Source organism: Balaenoptera borealis, assembly GCF_965194805.1.
Source record: "Balaenoptera borealis genome assembly, chromosome: 3".
NCBI classification, from domain to species: Eukaryota; Metazoa; Chordata; class Mammalia; order Artiodactyla; family Balaenopteridae; genus Balaenoptera; species Balaenoptera borealis.
This window is the reverse complement of record NC_138866.1, coordinates 116,917,372-116,939,245: the sequence shown is the minus strand read 5'-3', so window position 1 is coordinate 116,939,245 and position 21,874 is coordinate 116,917,372. Positions and strand designations below refer to the sequence as shown.

The window sequence follows — 21,874 nt, the reverse complement described above, 5'->3', positions numbered from 1 at the left end:
GGCGTTCTTCACATCTGTAAAACAACTCAGGAAATGTACATTCAATACTGTTATCTAGGTACTGAAGTACCTGGAGAGGAGCTAAAGCAGAGGATATGGGGGAAGGCCTGTCCCGGGAAGGCCCCATTGGGTCCTGCTCCATTACAGAGACAGTATAGAGAGAGCTGGTGGAAAAGGAGAGACCCTGAGAATCTATGGGAGGAGAGAAAGAAAGAGAGGAAGAGAGAGAGAGAGAGAGAGAGAGAGAGGCCCAGCGGTCCCAACTGAGGCCAGCCTTCCAGCCACCCCTCTGTCAACTGAAAAAATATGCACAACATAAAAGTTGAGAGTTATGTTTTACTTGGAGGAAATTTTTAGGACTTCGAGCCACATAGGCGGCATCTGAAATAACCCTGAGAGAACTGCTCCGAGGAGGTGAGGGGGGAGCCAGGTTATATAGGAGTTTGGCAACAAAAGGCAGGTAGTCTGAATATCAAAAGATTATTGTTAATTAAAGAAAACCAGATATCTCAAGGTAAGAAATTTAGCACTTTTCTATGCATGGGAAGATGCAAGAGTCTGGGCTCGTGGAAATCATTCCTTTGATATGCACCTCAGCTATCTGGGGCCAGTGTCCTGTGTTTTCATATCCTGAGTTTCCTCAAGGCTCACCGTGGGGAGTGACTGCAGTTTGATGGCTGCTAGATGGCAGGTATTCTTTGTTTCCTTCCTGAGTTCCCTCAGGGCTCACAAGCTCATGCAATCTCTGATGAGTGTAACATCCTTTCTTTACTGATGTGGCAGGCAACATTCCATTTCTCACCTCCAAGGCACCAGCCACGTGAGTGACCCATCTTGGATGCCCCAGCCCAGTCCAGCCCCCAGATGGCTGCAGTCCCAGCCGATATCATAGGCAACGGAACTACCCTGCGATCCCAATCAACCTACAAACTCATGAGACAATAAAATGGTTGTCTAAGCCATTAACTTTTGGAGCAGTGAATCACACAGCAATAGATGATTGAAGCAATCAGCGATATTTTTGAACCTTCACTCTGTACTACACCACGGTGTCTCACTGTGAGAGATACGGAGAAACCACCCTCAGGAACTTAGTTTGGGCAAGAAGATGGCACATAGGCGAGTATAAAGACTGTGGAAGCAGCAACGTCACCAGAGCTAATTGGTTGGTAATTAGCAGGTTAATGGCTCACATCGGGGATAATGCAAGGCTGGAGCCATGGGGCAGGAAATGACTTTAAAGTCTCCCCCCACTTTGCTTCCCTCCACTCTAATGTTTGGTGGGGCTTTGAGGTCTCCTGCCTGGGAAGGGCTGGGTCCTGTCTGCCTCCTCAGCTCTGGGGGTCAGGACAAGGCCAGAAGGTGATGTGTAGCACCAAGACACTGACTCACAAAAAAATGAGTGACTGCCCTTCCCTTGAAGAAAAGGAGGGGTGCAAGTGCAGGTTGGAGGGGGGGAGAGGGGTAAGTGGTCCCCACTCTAGGCAGAGAAAGGTTGAGGGCCAGGGAGGCAGCTGGCTCATCACAGCATCTTTTTTCAAATTTTAGGGTGCCACCTGAGATTGTGGGTCCACCCAGCCTACTCCATTGATAATCTTAGCATACACAGATTTTTACAGATACTGAACCAGTTAGGACTATGTTTAGTTGTAAGTTACACAACTCCTAACAGTGGCCTATAAAAATAAAGACATTCCCTCAATCCACAGAGAACTATTGAGAGGTGACCTCACGCCCAGCACTGTTCTAGGAGTTGGGGACACAGCAGGGGAAAGCAAACTTCCTGTCCTAGAGCAAGAAGGCAGTGGGTGAGGGCAGAGGCTCGACACTGCTTGGAGTGCCCAGGGCTCTCTACCTTTGTCCTCCATTCACCCTGTGTATTGCTTTCTGCCTCCGGTCATAGGACCCCTCGGATGTCCAGGAATCTCGGCCAAGACAGGAAGCAGGAGAGAGAGGGGGCACCAGCCTCTCCTGTTCCTTTTATCAGGAAAATGAAAACTTTCCCCAAACCCCCAGCAGATTCTCATCATCACTGGGGAGAACAGGCACACGGCTACATGAGTCCTCAGGACTAATTAATCTGGTCATTATTTTCACCTGGGCTTGCCCAGCACAACATCAGGGGTCAGTCTGCAGAGAAGAGGGAAGGATGTCGGGGTCAGGTTGTCTTGTTCCTTGCTGTTCACAGGGCGAGGCCCTGACAAAGGGACAAATATCCTATTGCAAATCTTAAGTAAATAGTAAAACCATTAAAAATGACATTGGATGCAATCCAAGATCAGGCAAAAAGTCTTTATTTACTGCTGTTTACTAAGCTCTTTTCCAAGTGCTCTGTAGGAAATGGGAGGGGTGGGAGAGAAAGGATCCAGCCTCAGGGAGCTTTCAGGCTAGCTGGAGATGACAACCACACAGACGAAACAACCTGGGACCACAAGAGAGTGAAAAGGCTTTGGTTGGATCTGAATGCACAGTATCGAATAGAGGCACAAGTAAATGCTGTCACGGTAGGAAGCACGATCACTGCCTGCCCTGCCCACACCCCTTCTGGGGAACCTGTCACAGCTCCTAATCGTGTAGTCCTATGATGTCCAGGCCCTTCCCCAACCCCAGCCATGGCTGATGGGACCAGACGTGGACCCTGAGCCCAAGGCAGCCAATCCACTGCCTGGCAGCAGGGACATGTGAGCTGAGCCACTCAGATGTTCCCTCTTGAGAATCTGAAGTAAGAGATGCAGAGATTACTGCCCAGGGTGAGAAGTCCTGACACCCAGCAGGACGTGTCAAGAGACCACAAAGGACCTCAAGAAAGGAAGGGCAGGGACTTCCCTGGCGGTCCAGTGGTTAAGACTTCACCTTCCGGGGGCTTCCCTGGTGGCGCAGTGGTTGAGAATCTGCCTGCTAATGCAGGGGACACGGGTTCGAGCCCTGGTCTGGGAAGATCCCACATGCCGCGGAGCAACTGGGCCCGTGAGCCACAACTGCTGAGCCTGCGCGTCTGGAGCCTGTGCCCCGCAACAGGAGGGGCTGCGATAGTGAGAGGCCCGCGCACCGCCATGAAGAGTGGCCCCCGCTTGCCGCAACTAGAGAAAGCCCTCGCATGAAACGAAGACCCAACACAGCTAAAAAAATAAATAAATAAATAAAGTAGCTATTAATTAAAAAAAAAAAAAAAAAAGACTTCACCTTCCAATGCAGTGGGTGTGGGTTTGATCCCTGGTCGGGGAGCTAAGATCCCACATGCCTCGTGACCAAAACATAAAACAGAAGCAATATTGTAACAAATTCAATAAAGACTTTTAAAAAATGGTTCACGTCAAAAAAAGTTAAAAAAAAAAAAAAAGGAAAGGGCAGCCTCACTCCTGACTTGGGTCCATCCTGACCATCAACATTCCTTTTACTAGGGCTGCTTTGAACAGGTTTTGCTTCTCGGCTTGAATGGTACGGTGTGGGAAGGCTTTGTCCTCACCCCTCATCCCTGCCTCCCCCTCTTACCCGTTCCCCAATCCATCCCCCGCCTCTGCCTTAGTCCAGGTGCCCTTCCACCAGGTGCTCCCCCTGCGTTTGCTCTCCCCTTCATTTCACTGTCCACACTGTGGACAGTGGTCTTTCCAACATGACCCTGCCATGCCCTTGCTTTACATCTTTGGCCCCTCATAGCTCAGCCTTCAGGCCTGTCTCCACCGGGCACTCCCTCCCTGGCTAGGTTCCTGACCTGCCCTCCAGCCACCCTGAGATTAGACAGTCACACCTCTGTGCCTTTGCACATGCCCAGACTTGTGCGTACAAATAAACCCTCCACCCCTGCTTCCCATGTCTCCTCCAAGGTCAAGGTCAGGGGACATCTCACCCCCACCCTGACCTTGATTCCCCTCTCCTTTGGCCATGACAGCAGTTCATGAGACCCTGTGCAGGCATCTACTTCATTGTGTTAGCACCACACTTTGTGTCCTTGTCACCTGGCACTGTGCTTGTGGGGTGGATGAATGAATGAATGAATGAATGAGTGAGTGATTCTCTAATAATAAACCTCAGCCGACTTGATAGGATTTTGTTGGGAGATTTGGGTGTGAGGAGGGGGCTTTCCTTCCTGGGAGATCAGCCTTGGTCTAGCCTGGACGAGGGAGTCGGGTTGTTTCCTGAGGCCCTCCTGCCTCCTGCCCTTAAAGACCACCCCACCTGCCTGCTCCCCTGGTGATACGGGGACAGCCTCACTGAAACTGGCCTTCTTGACCTCAACACTGAACAGAAATTCCCCAGGAGCACTTCTCTGTTTTCCTCTTCTGGAGAAGAGGCACACAGACAGAGCCCAAGAGCAGAGTGCGACGAAGCACTCAGATCTGAGAAACAGGCAGGAGATGTCAGAAGCAATCAGGGGAGAAAAGAACCTACATTATCCCCTGAGTTCACAATGCAGCCCTAACAAGCTGGAGCGCCTGTGATTTGATCTTCCCATCTTTCCCGTGTCTCCTGCAGCCCAGGATTAGCCAGTTTGGGAAAGGATGCAGTGATGTCTACACAGCTAGCCAGGGCTTCCCCGGGGACGTGTCAGGGCGATGTGTGGGGACTCCTGGGAGCCGGGTGGTCCTTCCTGGGAGGGGAGGGCATTTATCAGGCCCCCACATATGTCTGGTCATAAAGGACCTGAAGACGAAGGGCTGCAGACCCCTTCTGATGGCAGAGGGGCAACTTGGAAGAGAGTCCTCACTAGGACCCGACCACACTGGCCCCCCGATCTCAGACTGCAGCCTCCTGAACTGTGAGAAGTAAATCCTGTTGTTTATGAGCCCCCCATTCTATGGTATCATGCTATAGTAGTCCCAACGGACTAAGACAGAAATAACCAGCATCTGTTAAAACTTACTACCTGCCGAGCACTGTCTTAAGCACCTCGTGCACATTTATTTATTTAATCATGTTACCATTTCTCTATCTAATAGGTACCATTATTCTTGGTGTTCCCATTTTACAGATGAGGAAACCGAGAGCAGGGACTTTGACTCTTTTGTCCACCGTTCAACTCCAGCACCCAGAACGGCAGGAATTCAACAAACTCATCCACTAAACAGCACCAAAATGCGCTCTAATGTGGAGCCTGGGGGCCAACAATCTCCCAGATGATGAGGTAGTGGGACCTTGGAGATGCACGGAGGCTCTGATGCCATTCAAGAGGCTCTGCCCCTCCCTCCTGCCCTCTTTCCTTCTAAACTTATTTTTCAAGGGCTTCCTATATGTAGAACATGTGCACAGAGAGGAATCAGATTTCCCTTCTGCCCCCAAGAGGGTTATAATTACAGTGTAATAAGCAGCAATAACCTACGCAGAAAAATTCCAGTAAAGTAATAAAAAACACAAAGAGAAGCAAACAATGTGCTGTAACAAGTTTGTCATCCATCCATCCATCCATCCATCCATCCATCCATTCACTTATCCAAGGAGCATGCATTGAGCTAAGCCCTGGGATGCAGGGATGAATGTGATGTAGGTCCCCCTTCTGGTGGGTGAGGTCGTGGCTGCCTCCCTCAGGGAAGCAAAGGCTTGGGGAGAGCAGCTGAGGAGAGCAGGCTCCAGGCTTGAGGTCTGCCCCCTCCATCTATCTCTGCTCTGCTCCAAGGGGCGCTTTCCCCAGAGCTGGCCCAGCCCAGAGTGCAGGCTCCAGGGCTGTGGCCTGTCGAGAAAAGCAGGTCAGTAAGACTTGTCCCCAGGCTTCAGGCTGACTGTCCCCTTTCAGTGTCCCTCTGGCCTCCCTCCCTCCCTCCCGTGGTGCCTGGCAGAGGGCCTCAGGCTCCCGGCTGGGCCACTCACTCATGCACTGAGCCATCCACACGCAGCGCGGCCATCTCTCCCCGCCGGCCCCCAGAGCTCTGCGGGGTGATTGATGGGGCTACTCTGCTCCTGGTCCCAGAGAGCTCCTTTGAATAATAACTTGGCAAAATTACTCTCTCTCTCTCTCTCTCTCTCTTTTTTTTTTTTCTTTCCCTATTTCTGATTCATCGGCTCTAAGTCATTCATCCCTTTTGAGTTAGAGGAAGAAAGAAGAATGAGGAAGAGAAGGACGTGTCCCAGAGGCACAAGGGACCCTGAGCCCCACCTCCTCATTCTACAGGGGGAGCTGGAGGTGGAGCCCACCTCTGCCGTTAGGATTTCTATATTAATCCTGACCTCCGCTTGTAGAAGAGAAGCAAGTGTGGGAGGGATGGGAGGTGGGGGAGGCAGGGATCTTTCTAGGGCCCCTGAAGTTGCACCTTGAAGGCAGCTGCCCACTGTATCCACATGTAAGGCTGGTCCAGTCTGCCTGCAGGGATATTGCAGTTTGCTCATCCTTGAGGGGGCACAGGCAGAGCAGGTAAGGAAAGGAAGGAGACACGGGGGTTCGTTCAAGTGAGTTATGTCAGCTCACCAACACCAACGCTCGATCGCCTACTAGGTGCTAGGCACGGGTGTGATGCAAAGATGCATAAACCCTGTTCCTGCTCTCAAGGAGTTCACAGACATGCATAGGTGAAGCCAAGGCCCGCGACAGATGCTCTCGTGGAAGTAGGTCCCATGCAATCACACAGAGGAGGCTATTCTTCTGCGCTGAGAGGGACCAGCAAGGAAGTCTTCACAGATGAGCTGATAAAGTGTTCTGGGATCTCAATCTGAAGGCGGGGAAGCAGGCTCCAAATGTTAGGCGCCGCAGAAGCCAAGGCTTAAAGGTGTGAAATTGCACGGTGGTCGGGGAAACCCTGAGTTATATGGCGTTTTTAGAGTATGAAGGTGAGAGGGATGTTGGCAAGACACAGGAGGAAGGGCCAGTAACGATACCGGCTGCAGATCTTAATCGAGTGCTCACGCGGGGAGGCCCATGTGCCGGTCTCAGGAGTTCTATGACTGCGATAGGACAGTTATCCAACAGGAAGGGGTGTAATCAGATCTGCAACAGTGCAGAGGATGGACCAGACCCAGAGAGACTGGAGAAAGGAAGACAACCAGGAGGTGGATGTAATAGTCCGGGCGAGAGGCGATTGAAGGACTGAACCAAGGCCGGGCCGATGCAGGAGGGAATGGATTTGAGAAACATGTTGACAGTGCTTGGTGGCTGGCTGAAGGCTGAGGATGGGGAGATAGAGGAGTCAAGGGTACCTCATAGGCCACCAGCTGAAACAGGGATCATAGCACAGAAACGTTCACGAACAACTGCCAAGCACCTATTAGATGGTAGCGCTATTCCAGGCACAGAGACACAGAGACAAATAATTCATGTCCCTTGGACGTACTTCACGGTTTTTTAAAGACAAGCTTAATCTGTATACACAGACATCCAACCAAGTTTGGGGGAATCTCAGAACTTTTTTCTTTTACCAGAAGAATAATGCACCCTTTCCCCTCCACCACACTGAAACTCCCTCCCTATTTTATTTTGTTTTCTCCAGGAGGTGACACTCACACAACTGGGATGATTCCAGGTGGCCCCATTTGTCCCGGGGTAGGATCAGGGCAGCTCACTTGGGGCCACTGCCACGTGGCTGAGGTTGGGAGCGGGAAGCTTCCTGGAGAGTCGAGTCTTTCTCTAGCCATCTCTGCCTTTCAGCTGGAGTCTTCTTCCCCCTGGGATGGATTTCCCCATAAAATAAATGTCTTGTCTGAATTAATCTTATTTTTAAAAGGAGAAAGTCATCATATTGTAAAGACAGATCATAAAAAGGCGCATCAGTCTGTCAGGAAGACTGGTTAATATGAGTATTTGTTTAGCAGAGACAGTGCACCCGAGGCAGCCTTTCTGGACCAACCTTGGGCCTGGAAGGGGCCTTTTATTTGAATACTTAGAGCATCTAGGGCCGGCAGCTTTGCATTCTGAATACGGGCACTGTAGCAGTCACACTCTGCAGAAGAGGCCGGGAGAGGCCCCCCCAGGCTGGAGGGACGGCTCCCTCAGTCCCAGCCATGCCCCAAACACTTCCATTCGAGAACTAATCAATATGAGGGATCTTTAGAAGACACCTCAGACAATCTCCCCATTTTGTTTCATTCTTTAAAAAATGACATAGGCCATAAGCATGTAGATAAAAAACGAGGAATATATGAAGTGCATGGTATAAAAATTCTATGCTGTGAAACATTACATGGGTAACACATAAACACATGAAACAGAACAGAGAACACCACAAAAGTGCTTTTGCCTTCTCCACACTTGACCACTGTGAACTGTTTGGTGTCCATCCTTCTCAATGTCTTCCAATACATTTCTATCTATTTGTCTCCCGCATGATACACATACACTGTTTGGGTTTTGTTAGATGGAATAGAAACATATCAAAACTTGGTACTTGAATTTTTTTTTAAACTAACATTCTACTTTGGGTTTCTTTTTAAAAATAAAGCTATAAAACTAATATATGTTTATCAGAGAAACTTCAAAATCGATAGAGGAGTAGAAAATAAAAAGTAAGAAAGAACCCTAAAACCCAAAAAAGAAAAGCCTGTCCTTCCTTTCTCTTCATTCCCACTCCCCAGAGCAAACAGATAAAATATATTTTTGTGTATCTTTCTGGAAATGACTCTGCATGTACAGGCGTTTAAACACACATCCTTTATCTGTTCACTGAGGAAGTGAGAGCTCGGAGAGGTCACAGGGCAGATCCAAGGTCACACAGCTGACTGGGGCAGAAGCAAATGCAGAGCCGGGAGCCCCACCTTCAGAGGGCAAAGGCCTTTCCACGGCACATCTCCAGGGACTTTGCCCAGAGCCAGTCTCAGCCGGTGTGGCTAATCCCTCCCTAACCTCCACCTTGTCTGCCAGGCGGTGACACTTCTCCATCCTGCCCACGTCCCCCCCACCCCCCCCACCCCGGTCCCCGTCCCCACAGCGCTGCTGCCTCGCAGTGTATTAACGGACTGCACTTGTGCGGCTTGGCCGGGGCGGGGCCTAACGGTTTGTTTCACTAACACTGCTGTCTCTGCCAGAGCTGTCGTCACAGCAGAACAGCGTCGTGGAGCCTCCTGGCAAAGCGATTCGTTCAGTGGGCTTGTGCCTGCGCTTTTGTTCCCCAGATTACAAGTGACAGTTACAGGCAGAAGACCCTTCCCGAGGATGATTCCATTTAAGTAACTCCTTGCCCTGGTGGGAGCTGGTAGCCGGTTAGGACTCTTGCCCCTCCCTCTACAGGAGGCTATGGGGCCACAGGCCTGACCCCCAGGAGCTCACAGCTTGGTGGAGGAGGGCGGCACACACCCTGATAGCCCCACCGCTGATAGCCCCACCGCTGATCTGCAGTTCGCCTGTGTTCCCTCTCTGTTGTGTGTGTGTGTGTGTGTGTGTGTGTGTCGACCTTGGCCATCTTGGGCCCAGATGTGCCTACAGCATTGCCAACATCTGGGTGGAAGGAGAAAAGTCAGCCAGCCATCGGGATGTGTTTGTTTCTGGTTGATGGCAGGATGGCCCCCATCTGGGCATCTAGGAAAGATCCAGACGGACGGCCTGCGTAATCTGTATACCCACATATTTGATCCTGCCACCTATGATAATGTGAGGTGGCAGAGCCTGGACCAACAAACTCCATCCCTCCAGCCAAGCCAGGCCTGTTCTGACCTTGCAGACAGAAAAGAGGGAAGCCCAGAACCCGGACACTGGGTACAGGGATAGGAGGGGTGTGTGTGTGTGTGTGTGTGTGTGTGTGTGTGTGTGTGTGTGTGTGTGTGTGTGTGTGTGTGTGTATGGGGGCAGGGGGTTGGGAGGCAAGGGTTGTGCGTGCATTTGTGTGTTGGGGTAAGGGGCTGGCGGCTAGAGAAACTCTGATCTAGAAAACGAAGTCTCTGGACTTCACGGTGCTGCTTGAGTCTGGGGCTGGAGATGTTGCCTGGGGCCGGGAGCTTTGGGGTGGGGCACGGTCTTCCCTGGCTCTTCCTGATTCACTACCATTCAGCAACCAGTGTCCCTCCCAGCAAAACAAAACCTCCCGAGATCGCTGGTTCCGCAGTGCCCTCCAGTGGGCAAGCAGAATATGTCTGGAGGGAAAGCCTTCGCCACACGTGGTTACAAGTCACACGTGTGGATCCTTCAGGCATTTTAGAATCGAGGTTCAAGTTCCTCCACGTGCTTGCATGCCCTTTGGAAGGTAAGGTTCTAAATGAACAGTTGGCTGTTTGTATAGAGGAGTGGGAGACCGGTAGAAGCCTGTAAAGAGAGAGCGAGGGACTGAGGACGGGGGCACCAGTGTTTTAGGGCAGTGTGGACAGAGACGGGCGAAATGTGAAATAATGGTGACTCGTGTGTGTGTGTGTGTGTGTGTGTGTGAAGTCCTGTGCTAAACAGACTCTGCCCTGCCAACTCCCCCCGTGACTTTGCTATATCCTCTTTAGATACCCCAGCCCATCAGGACCCCTTAGCTTACCTCTCTCTACCCTCCATAGAGTGACAGTTGTTTTTTGTTCTTGTTCTTGTTTTTGTTTTTCCAAGCCTTCCCAAGTCTGATTACGAGGGGAAAACACACACTCAACCGGAGGAAATGGGTTCCAAGAGTGTTGCCAGTTAAGCTGGTAACAACTTCTCTTGGTCTGAGTTTCTCCACGTGAGTTGGGCGCCTATCCCAGGCTGGTTGGAAATTAAACGCGATCATGCACAAGTGCCCCAACCCAAGGCCTCCCAGATATGCTGGCTCCCAGCCCCAGGAGAGGCTCCCTGAGCCCAGTTCTCCGTCCTCCTGCCCTCCATACGGCACGTGGTTGCCTCCTTCACCCCAGAGCTGACAGCTGGGTCCCACTCTTCCTCTTGTATTCTTCCCCCTGCTCCTCCCACATCTTGAATACGACGTCCTGTGTCCCGTCTTTTCTCTGTCTCAGTCCTCACTCTGCGTTGCACCCTCTGCCCCAAGATGCACTTCAACATCCTCATCCACCATCCCCTTTGCTTGCTGCTTCTTTTTGAAGAGAACTTCTGCCACCGACTTTGTTTCATTGTCATCCGCAAGATGACTCCAAGGGCCCTCTCTGCTCGTCCTCTGCACTCCCCTCACCGGCTGCATCCCAGCCGCCCTCCCCCTTGGATGCCCAGCCCTTTATAACGGGTGTCACCATCATGGTTGTCACCAGCTTCTTTACCTTGTTCTACGCCAAGGACTTCCAACCCGCAGAAAAGAAAGGTGCAATCTACAATCCCAGACTCGAGCAGAGGAGAGGGCAGGGTTGAGGGGCCAGCGCCCACGATGGGGACAGGGCAGGATGCCAGCCACCTTGTCCTGGGGCTTGAAGGGGCACTCACACTGTCAGCCAGCCGTATTCACCCAGTACCTCCATCTGACCAGCGCCGTAGACAGGAAAGATGGCTATCTTGAGCTGCTCGAGCTGGGTAGGCCCTGTGCACGGCATAGACGAGTTATCGTATAGCCATCGTCTAATGTAAGTCTCACAACCACCCCAGGAGCTGGACCTTATATTTACAGAAGGTCAATGAATCCCAGGGCAGCATGGCTGTCCTTGGTCTCTGAACTCACGCCCTTCTGTGCCTCACGGTGTCTGCTCAGCCTAGTTGGGGACACAAGCCATGCACACATGGAAAGACCACTGAGACCAAAGAGTCAAGGGTTGAGTGAGTGGATCAGATGGCAAATGCTACTGATATACAGGGAAGGCTGGAGCACACGGAGCCACTTCCTGGGACGGTGGGGCTTGGGCGAGGTCTTGGAAGAGGGGTGAGACTCAAAGGGGAGGTGAAGGAAGTCACCCTAAGAAGGGAGTAGCATGAGACAAAGGTGGGAGGCTGGAGTTTGTGGGGCACGATGTGACTGCCCGGCTGGAGCAGAGCATCCTTGAATGGGTGCAACAGCGGGTAGGACTGGATACGCACTGAGGCCAGGACGTGAAGACTCTGGAATGCCCAGCTAGGGAATGGGGGCAGGGAGAGGGTACTGGAGCAGGGCATGATGAGATGAAAAGAGCATTTCAGGGAGGGGAGTCAGAGGACTGAAGGGACAGGGCAGAGACTGGCATCTAGGAGACCCGTGAGGCCTGAGCGTCCACAGCTCTGTGCCTGCAATGGGACAGGTTTGTGAGATACTGATCCCGCCAGCTCTAGGGCAATTGGTACATCCAGGTGGGCACCTCTGTGCTCAAGAAGTTTCCTCCATTCTCCCAGAGGTGGCAAAAAAATGTTGTCGTTTTCCCGGTGTGCCGTGATGGGGAGAAGACTGGCCAGTTCTGCCCCACACCCCTGCCACAATGCAGGCCAGAAACGGCGGGGCCTGATCTACCATGTTGGATTCATGAGCTGACAATCCTTTATCCTTAAAGGATTCTCTGTCCCTAAAGGATTCAGGCCATCCCAGCTTGTTCTCTATTGTTTCATATGCCACAATTAGCCCACTTTTCCTTTGGCTCAAGATCTCAGCCACTGTTAAAATGCAAATGGCCCTAGGAGGGACACCACATTTTATTTCACACATCACTGAACTTGAGTAGTGTGGTGGTGCAGGAGGGAAGGAGAGGTTCCGTAAGGGATGGCCACCTGAGAGAGCCCTGGCCCTTCTTCCTCAGAGTCACTGCCCCCCCGCCTTCCCCCACACAGGGGTAAGAAAGGAGAGAATGAGACATCAGAGTGGGAGGGAGAAGGAGGCACTGTGGAGGTTTTCGCTCTCTCCAAGACAGCGTGTTCCAGACAGTCCTCCCATTTCTGGGACACTCTCTTAAGGAAATCATCCAAAGGAAGGGGAAAACAAAACTATGTGCTCATGCATATTAATTGCGGCTTTACTTATGATAGTGGAGAATTGGGAATAAACAAAATGTCCGGTAGTAGGGGCATGGTTAAATAATTTACGGCAAACCACTGTATCATTCATTACGTAGCCATTAAATACTACTAGTACTGGTACTACTACTACTATTCAATTTATGGTGCAATTACTACTACTACTATTACTACTTCTGCTACTACTATTAAATTTATTGAGCAGTTACTACTACTACCACTACTACCACCTCTACTACTATTAGTACGACTTCTACTACTGCTAAATTTACTGAGCAGTTATTAAGCTCCAGCCCTTGTTCTAAGTGCTGTACAGATGATCTCTCACCCAATCCTCACAACAATCCTATGAGGTAGGCACTTAGTAGTATCCATATTTTTCAGATGAGGAGATAGAAGCAAAGCAATGTGCCCAAGGTTCTATAGCTATTATGGGATAGAGTAAAAGACTCAACTCAAACAGCACAACTGAAGCTTAAGCTATAGAAATTAAAAATTATAAACCACAAATTCTTTAACTCAAACCTCGGTATACGATTAAAGTTGAAATCAGAGGCCGTGTGCTTCAGCTGCAATGAGAAACCTTGGAAGAAATTTGAGGTAACAAAGTTGTTGACTCAAGTGGCTTTGAGAATGCAAAGCAGTGGGTTAGCTATTACCCTTTGCTTACACAGATTAGGAAGAAGCAAACAGCAAATATTTATATACCAGTAACTGGAAACTTTAAATTAAATCTAAACTTTTCCCTTAGGCTGTCATCATAAAAGCAAGTTTCTTATGAATTAATATACTTAAAAGCATTTAGAACAAAGTCAATGCTATATAAATATTTGCTTTAATTGTTATTTACAAGAAAGGGCAAGAAGCTTTACTACAACATTCTAGGGTTTAATTGTTCTCTTCCAAAGACTGTTGACTGGTGCTTCAAGGCTTTGGATGTTTCTTATAGTAAACTATATGTGTTTGAATGTTTTTTGTAGAAAACTGTGTCTGATTACTTGAACTTATAAACTATGTTTAGCATAGGAATTTGAATTTACTCATGGCAACCTTGTGATAATTAACCAGCCAAATAAGATCTAGTGCCAGTGAACTCAACAGTATAAAAAAACCTCACCAATTCTCTTGAAGTTAGAAACATATCTAGAGGTATTCCTCCTTATATAAGATCTTCCGCAAGTAAAACATAACAAAACAAAATAATGACTAACAGATTAACTTTAAACATAGTACAAAACCTCAGTAGTCCACAGAGATGTCCCATGAGGACTAGTAAATAACCCAGAGAAACATGTTATCATGCAATGCTTAGTAAAAAATGTAGGATACAACACTTGCTGGGTGGGGAGGGGAGACTGCAGGGACTGGGGGGAGGATGTTTAAACATTCCAATTTAATGAACGCATAAAAGAAGGGACCATCCGCAAAAGAATTCATACATGCCAAGCTGTATAATCTTTATCTTAGACCACTTTCTAAACTTTTTGATTGCTACCTCATCAGGAAACATATTGAGCACACACCCCCCCAATAAATATATATGTTTGTTCACATGTTCGTTTCTACTTACAGATTACGTCTATTAAAAATCTATGCTTGAGTAAAAGGAACCATATTACTCTCTCACCTTGAACAACTAGAAATATAAGCAAGATATATAAAACAATGGTTTCCAGACATTGGTCAACAGGTCATGTAGGACTGTCATTACTGAGGGAGGAAACACTGATGTGAGCCTTACAATTGCCTGGTGTCAGCCTCACTGAATTGAGGAGATGGGAATTGGAGATCAGGGAGCCAGGACAGCTAGAACGTGCCAGGCACAAAACTAGAAAAAGGGCAACTGCAGAGAGGAAGAGAGACTGAAGGAAGAAGAGAAAGAGGAAGGGAGGATGAGGGCTCACTAGCTCTGGAAATCTGCATAAAGTTCCCCCTCAGTCTTTGGCTGAGTGTTAATCTGTACACATGTGAAAGAAAATTACCAGAAAACATGAGGCTTCACAGTACCTGGAGCTCAAACAGAGCTGGCAATAGTTTGTGTTCCACCATCAAGAGTGCAGAGACCTTCTAATATACAAGGCAGTAGGATGAGTCCTCAGAGGTGCAGCACCTTAGCCCTGGGGCTGAATTAGCCCCACAATAAAGGCTGCTCTGGACTCACCCTAACAGAAGTTAAAAGCAAGTCTTGCAAGTATCCAAATCATCCTAAACAATGTCACTGTGCACCAGAGCAAAGTACAGTACTATTTAAAGAAATACCACAAAATCCAGAACACAACATGCAATTCACAGTACCTGCCACCCAGTAAAAGATTATCAAGCATGTAAAGAAACAGGAACATATGATTCATACCTAGGAGAAAATTAGTAATTAGAAACAGACCCAGAAATGACAGAGATGATGGACTTAGACAAAGATGTTACAGCAAACATTATAAATGTGCTTGAGAATGTAAAAACAAAACAAAGCAGCTATGATGAGAAGAGGAATGGAAGACATAAAAGATACCCAAATGGAACTTCTAGAGAAGAACAACACAATAAGAGAAATGAAAAATACAATGGATAGGATTAATAGCTATTCTAGGTCCTTTGGTTTTTCCCTATACATTTTAGAATAAGCTTCTTGATATCTATTTTTAAAAACCTGCTGGGACTTTTATTAGGATGGGAAGGATAGATAAGTTACTGCAGAAGAAAAGATGAGTGAACTTGAAGACATAGCAATAGAAACTATCTGAAATGAGGCACAGATTGAGAGGAAAAACCAACAACAACCATACTCACAATAACCTGTGAGATATCAAACAGTCCAAGATCTGTGTAACTGAAGTGACAGGAAGGAGAAGTGGAGACAGAAAAAAAATATGTAAAGAGAGAATGGCTGAAATTTATCCAAATTTGATGGTAACTATAAGCCCAGATGTCCAAGAAGTTTGATGAACTTCAAGTACAAGAAATATAAAAAAACTGTTTCTCAGAAATGTTTTGTAGTTTTTAGTATACAGATCTTGCCCACATTTTGCTAAACTTATCCTTAAGTATTTCATGGTTCTTAAAATTCTATTTAAAGGTTTTCAAATACTAATTATTTGTTGTTTGTAAATAGAAATAGAATTGACTTTTGCATATTGACCTTATAACCTGGACCTTGTTGAACTCACCATGAGACTGATCTAAATAAAGAGCTAGAACTATAAAACTTCCGGGAGAAAACATACGAGTAAATACTCATGACTTTAGGTGAGGCAAAGGTTTTAGTTAGGACACAAAAAGCATGAAGAATAAGAGAAAGAAATCTGATAAATTGGACATCATTAAAATTTCAAAATTTTGTTCTTCAACAGACAGTTGAAGTAAATGAAAAGACAAACCACAGACTGGGAGAATATATTTATAAAATGTACACCTGGTAATGGACCTGTTTCCAGAATATATGAAGAACTCTTATAATTTAATAAAAAGAAGAAAAATATCTGGATTTAAAGAGCAGACAAAATATGTGAACAGACACTTTACAAAGAAGGCATACAAACAGCAAATAAGACCATGAAAATATCTTCAACATCATAATTAATTAGGGAACTGCAAATTAAGAGCATATTGAGATATCCCTATACACCCACTAGAATGGTTAAAATTAAAAAGACTGCCAACGTCAAGTGTTGATGACTTGGTGCTTTGTGACCACCTAGAGGGATGGGATAGGGAGGGTGGGAGGGAGGCTCAAGAGGGAGGGAATATGGGGATATATGTATATGTATAGCTGATTCACTTTGTTATGCAGCAGAAACGAATACAACATTGTAAAGCAATTATACTCCAATAAAGATGTAAAGAAAAAAACGTTGATGAGGTTGTGGAGCAACTGGAACTCCACTGCTGATGGAAATACAAAGTGGTACAGTCATTTGGGAAAAATAATTCGACAGTTTATAAAACTTAGCACATACCATACTACCCAGCAATCCCAATTCTAAGTCTTTACCCAAGAGAAGAGGAAACATATGTCCACACAGAGACTTTCATAGTCAAAAACGGCTAAAAAGTGGAAATAACTCTAACATCCATCAGCAACTGAGTGGAAAAACAGATTTGGTATATCCAGAAAATGGAACACTTCTCAGCAACAAAAAGGAATTAAGTACTTAACTGAAACATGCAACAGCATGGATAAATCTCAAAGGTATTATGTTTAGTAAAAGAAGTTAGAAAAGACTACATACATATTATATGATTCCATTTTTATGAAATTCTAGAAAAGGAAAAACTATAGTGATCGAAAGCAGATCAGTGGTTGCCAGGAGCTGCAAGTGGAGAGAGGGTATTGACGCAAAGTGAGATGAGGGAGATTTTGGGGGTAATAGAAATGTCCCATGTTTTGATTATGGTGATGGTTATACAACTGAACACACTTGTCAAAATGCCATTGTATTTATTGGACACTTAAATTGATGAATTTTATTGTATGTAAATTATCCCTCAAAAACACTTAAAAAAAAAAAGTGTGACTACAAATCATCTTAGAATCAGGTTAAAATGTACCTTCCCGGGCCCTACAGTCACCCGTGTGTTCAAGGGCTTATTGAACCAGGGAACCAGTTGTTCTGATTAACTCCAGGCACTACATGGCTACACACTTGTCTAACTGGAAAATGCACAGCCCCAATTCTGTGCAGGGACGACGCAAAGCAGAGTGTGATACATCTTTCTGGAGCATCAAATTTATTAACTAGAATTGGAAGAACCAAGGAGTCCTTGGAACAAGAACTATCCCCCTCCCCCACCAACACGGAAGACAGAAGAGTAGGGGAGGGGAGACGTGCCCCGGGAATGACAGTCCAGTCTCTGAAGTTTCACCCAGGTGGGGGTTGAGGGGCAGACCTGCAGCCACGGTGGCCTCGCTTTCGGTCGCCCGGGCTGCTCCGGACCATCCTCTGAGCTGGCCAGGGTCTTGGATACGATGCTTCTGAAGGCCGTGCAGAGAACACACTCATCTTCCACTGGACTGGGCCCCAGGGAGCGCGGCGGCCTGACCTTCCTGCCTCGGTCATCCATGGGGTTCACATGGGCTCACTTTATTATGACGCCTCATGCTGGGCAGCTTGCAACAAAGATGTTTCAAAATAAAGTTCCAGATTCTCCCAGCCACCCCTTGCTTGTTCTGGCTGTGGCCAGAGAGAGTGGATGAGGACACACTCTCAGGCTGCCCAGTGTGGGAGGACCTTCCAGTGTTGGACACACCCAGGGGGCAGCTGGTTCCCTCTGGGGCTCCAATCCTGCTGCTGCTGGAGGTGGATGTCCCAGTGCCACACTGGGGGGCTGGGCTGGGGGTGGCAGTCCTCGACTCCAGGCTGGGTGGGGGACAGGCAGACTCACCGGTCTTCTGCCCTGCCTGCTGGTCTTCCTGCAGCTGCACATTTTTTCCGTGGTAGAGCCACCTGGTTTGCAGGGAGGACACCACAGGGCCTGGAGAAGGCTCACGTTCACTGCCACAGAGGTCCCCGCAAGAGAAGGGCTTCAGAGTTATGATGGAGACCTCCACCTTGGGTTTCTTGGAGCTCACACTGCCTGTCCCAGTGTCCTGGATCTGGTCGCAAGTCAAGCCCGGAGTCCTCACCGTTGTCACCTGCCGGTCCTCTGCACAGGGTGGCTGGAGTGGCTCCTTCTGGCCCATGTTGACCCATGGATGCCTCATGAGGTCAGGCAAGGTGCCTCTGTCACTGGGGTTGAGGACAATCATTTTTTGTAATAGATCCCTTATCTCCAAAGACAGATAAGGTGGGATGGGGTATTGCCCTCGTAGGATTTGCTTCAGCAGCTCCTGCAAGTCTTTTCCCACAAAGGGCTGGGACCCAGTTACCATGGCGTAGAGCACTACTCCCAGGCTCCACACGTCCATCGCAGGGCCGCTGTACCTCTGCCCCAGCAAGAGTTCCGGGGCAGCATAAGGGGCTGTGCCGCAGCTCATGTCCGGTTGGCCAGTGTCATCACACTTTTTGCTGAGGCCAAAGTCTGTAAGTTTGATATTCATGTGGGAATCAAAGAGGAGGTTCATTGGCTTCAGGTCCCGGTGCACGATGCCCCTCTGGTGGCAGTGCTGCAGGGCGGAGAGCAGCTGCCGGAACAGGCCTCGGGCCTCCAACTCTGTCATACGGCCATGGGTCTTCAAATAGCGGTACATGTTCCCCCCCCTGAGGTACTCCATCACCACGAAAAATGTCTTCTCTGTGTCAATCACCCCCAGCAGTTTGACAATATTGGGGTGATCGAGAGCCTTCATACCGTACACGTCCCGGAAAAGTGCCTGGGCACTTGAGAAGCTCTGATACCTTTTTTTAACGACCTTGAGAGCCACCTGTGTCCCGGTCAGAATGTGCCAGGCCAACTTCACTTTACCAATGGTGCCTTCACCAATGGTGCGGAGGATCTCGAAGTCATCAATATGAATCTGCTCGTCAGCAGAGTTGGCTGTGAGGCCCGGCATCATGGTGATCTGCTAACTACACTGACTGACAGCACTACCTAGCAACACTAACTAACAATGCTAACTGTACCAACAGCGCTAACTAGTACTAACTACACTAACTATGCTAATAAACTATTAACTCTACCAACAATACTCACTATGCCAACAGCGCTAACTAGTACTAACTACACTAACTATGCTAATAAACTATTAACTATACCAGCTGTGCTAACTATACCAACAATACTGACTATGCTAACTGTAGAGAGAAAAATGAGACAAATAAAAAAGAGTAGAGAAAAGAGAAAACAAAATCAACAAAATGGCAGAAACAAGGAAAAAACAAGCTAACTGTAGGTCCAAGGCCGTCAGGTCACCAAAAGCAGCTTCCTGGGCTCTAAGGACCAAAAACCTGGGCCCAGCTTTCTCTTTTATAGGGCTTTGTGAAGTACATCACAGTGGTGCACTATGAGGTCAGAGCAAGAAATGGACCCATCACAGCTGGGGATAAACCACAGTGGTTTTCTCACTTTTTGAGTTCAAGGCCCCTTTACACTTAGGAAAAAGGATCCCAAAGAAATTTTTCTTTACGTGTGTTATTAGATATTGGTATTCACTTTGTTATAAATTAAAATCTATAGGATACTTCAGTGGCCTTTTTATTTCTAGTTTGAAAATGTGTAATAATTTTAAAGACCTCATAATGTCTACACTTGAAATATTCAATTCCTTTTCCTTAAATTCTGGTCTCAAAATAATGTTACAACTTAACTGACTTCATGATACTCTACAAAATGTTCTGTTGCGTAAGACACGATAAGGTACATTATGAAAGTCTATGAAGCTGAGAGAAGATTTCCCAGGAAGGTAGGTCATGAGCAGATTTCTCATCAGGAGCCTCGGAGGCCAGATGGCATGGCTCAATGTACTTGAAGTGTTGAAGGAAAGAAACCGTCAACCAAGAATCCTAGATCTAGCAAAACTTTCCTTCGAAAATGAGGGAGAAATGAAGACATTCCCAGTTAATCAAGAGTTGAGAGAGTGCTTAACCACCAGATCTGCCTGCCACAGGGAGTTCTTCAGGTTGGAGTCAAGGACCCTAGGCAGTAACTCAAAGCCTTATGAAGAAATAAAGACCTCTGGTAAAAGTAGATAGACGGGCGATGAGAAAAGCTAGTACTATTGTAACTTTGGTTTGTAGCTCCACTTTTTGTTTTCTGTTTGATTTAAGAGACTAATATATAATAAAACACACACACATACAAATCAAAAAAAAAAAAAAAAAAATGTACCTTCCCGGGCCCTACTCCCAGATAATCTGACTTGGAAGGTCTGGAATGAGGTCTGGTAATCTAACTTTTTAAGTGCTCATTTTGAATAAGAAGAAATGTCATAAAAAAGAGAAATGGGGTGGGGGAGGCTATACATTTTTATAAAATGTGAATAAGAAAAAATATCAGAAGGAAATCCTTTAAAATGCCTGGATACCTAGATGGGATTATGAATTTTTTTTCTCTTCTCTCTTTTAAGTTTCACAAAATTTTACATTTTGTTGGGGGAAAAAAGCAGCCCCCTCTCCCCCACATTTTTGATAGAAATAGAATAATCTAAACACTTTCTTAAAGAGCCCCTGAACCCCGCTGCCGCACCTCCGTCATCCTCAGGCCCCGCCCCTCTCCTACCCTCCTGAGTCTCCTCGGCCTGGTCCATCTCCAGTCTGGTCAGCAGGCTCACAAACCACTCGAAAGACCGCTAGCCTCGGTTTATCCAGATGAAGTCCACCTATGGAGAAGGGCCCAGTTCAGAGGGGGGCCTACCTCATTCACTCATATCTGTGATCCCCAGGGCCCTGGTGTAACCACCCTGCTGTTAGCAGGGCACACATTATCGCCCCCATTTAAGGGATGGGGAGACCGAGGCTCGCAGAGGTCTTGTTTAGTCACGTTAAAAATAAATCACTTGGCCACACACACAGTCAATCTGTTACTTTTCTCTGCTTTCCAGGGACAGACTGCTCAAAAAGCACGGGACTGCTGGGTGAAATGCGAGTGGGGAAAGGAGTGAGGTGGAGTGGACAGAGCCCTTCCGAGCCGGCCATCCGACTTCACATCTAATCAGAGAGTGAATCAGTTATGCCTGCAATTATGCCAACAACTCAGCATCGTGGCTGCTGCTGGGGACCCATGATGGCGAGCTGTGGAAGAAATAGGTTTGGGGTGGAGAGGTGGCACTCACATGTTACTGAAAACATACTGTGTGCCAGCCCCTGCGTTTACTTGACAACTACTATGTACCAGGCTCTGTGCTTGCTTTTGCATCTGTTTTCTTCCAAGGGGGGGATCAGGATCCTGGTTGAGGGACCCTGGCCAATTTCACCTTTCAGGGTCTTGCTTCTGCAGACTAGAAGCATTACATCATTCTCTAATGATTCTGTTTGGTATGATGGAAGGGTCTTGGGGTTAGACAGGCGTAGCTCCACCACTGTGACCAGATGACCTAACACTTCTGAGCCTCAGTTTCTTCATCTCTAAAATGGGGTTGAAGATCAGGATCGAATGAAATAATATATTTAAGACACCTCATAAATAGGCAGCTAAAAATGATAGTGTTTAATCTCTCCTTCATAACATACAACTTCACCCTCTTAGAGATTTTTATCTTTACAGGTTAGGATGGCAATGTTC

At 47.5% G+C, this 21,874-nt stretch overlaps 1 pseudogene across 1 annotated transcript; it reads right to left on the bottom strand.

Moving 5' to 3' along the window:
• Positions 1–17,429: 17,429 nt before the first annotated feature.
• Positions 17,430–21,085, bottom strand: LOC309626249 (serine/threonine-protein kinase MARK2 pseudogene; annotated as a pseudogene). Its single transcript has 2 exons — positions 20,873–21,085; positions 17,430–20,177 (listed from the first exon to the last, which is right to left on the bottom strand). The product of its transcript is annotated as a serine/threonine-protein kinase MARK2 pseudogene (transcript).
• Positions 21,086–21,874: the final 789 nt, after the last annotated feature.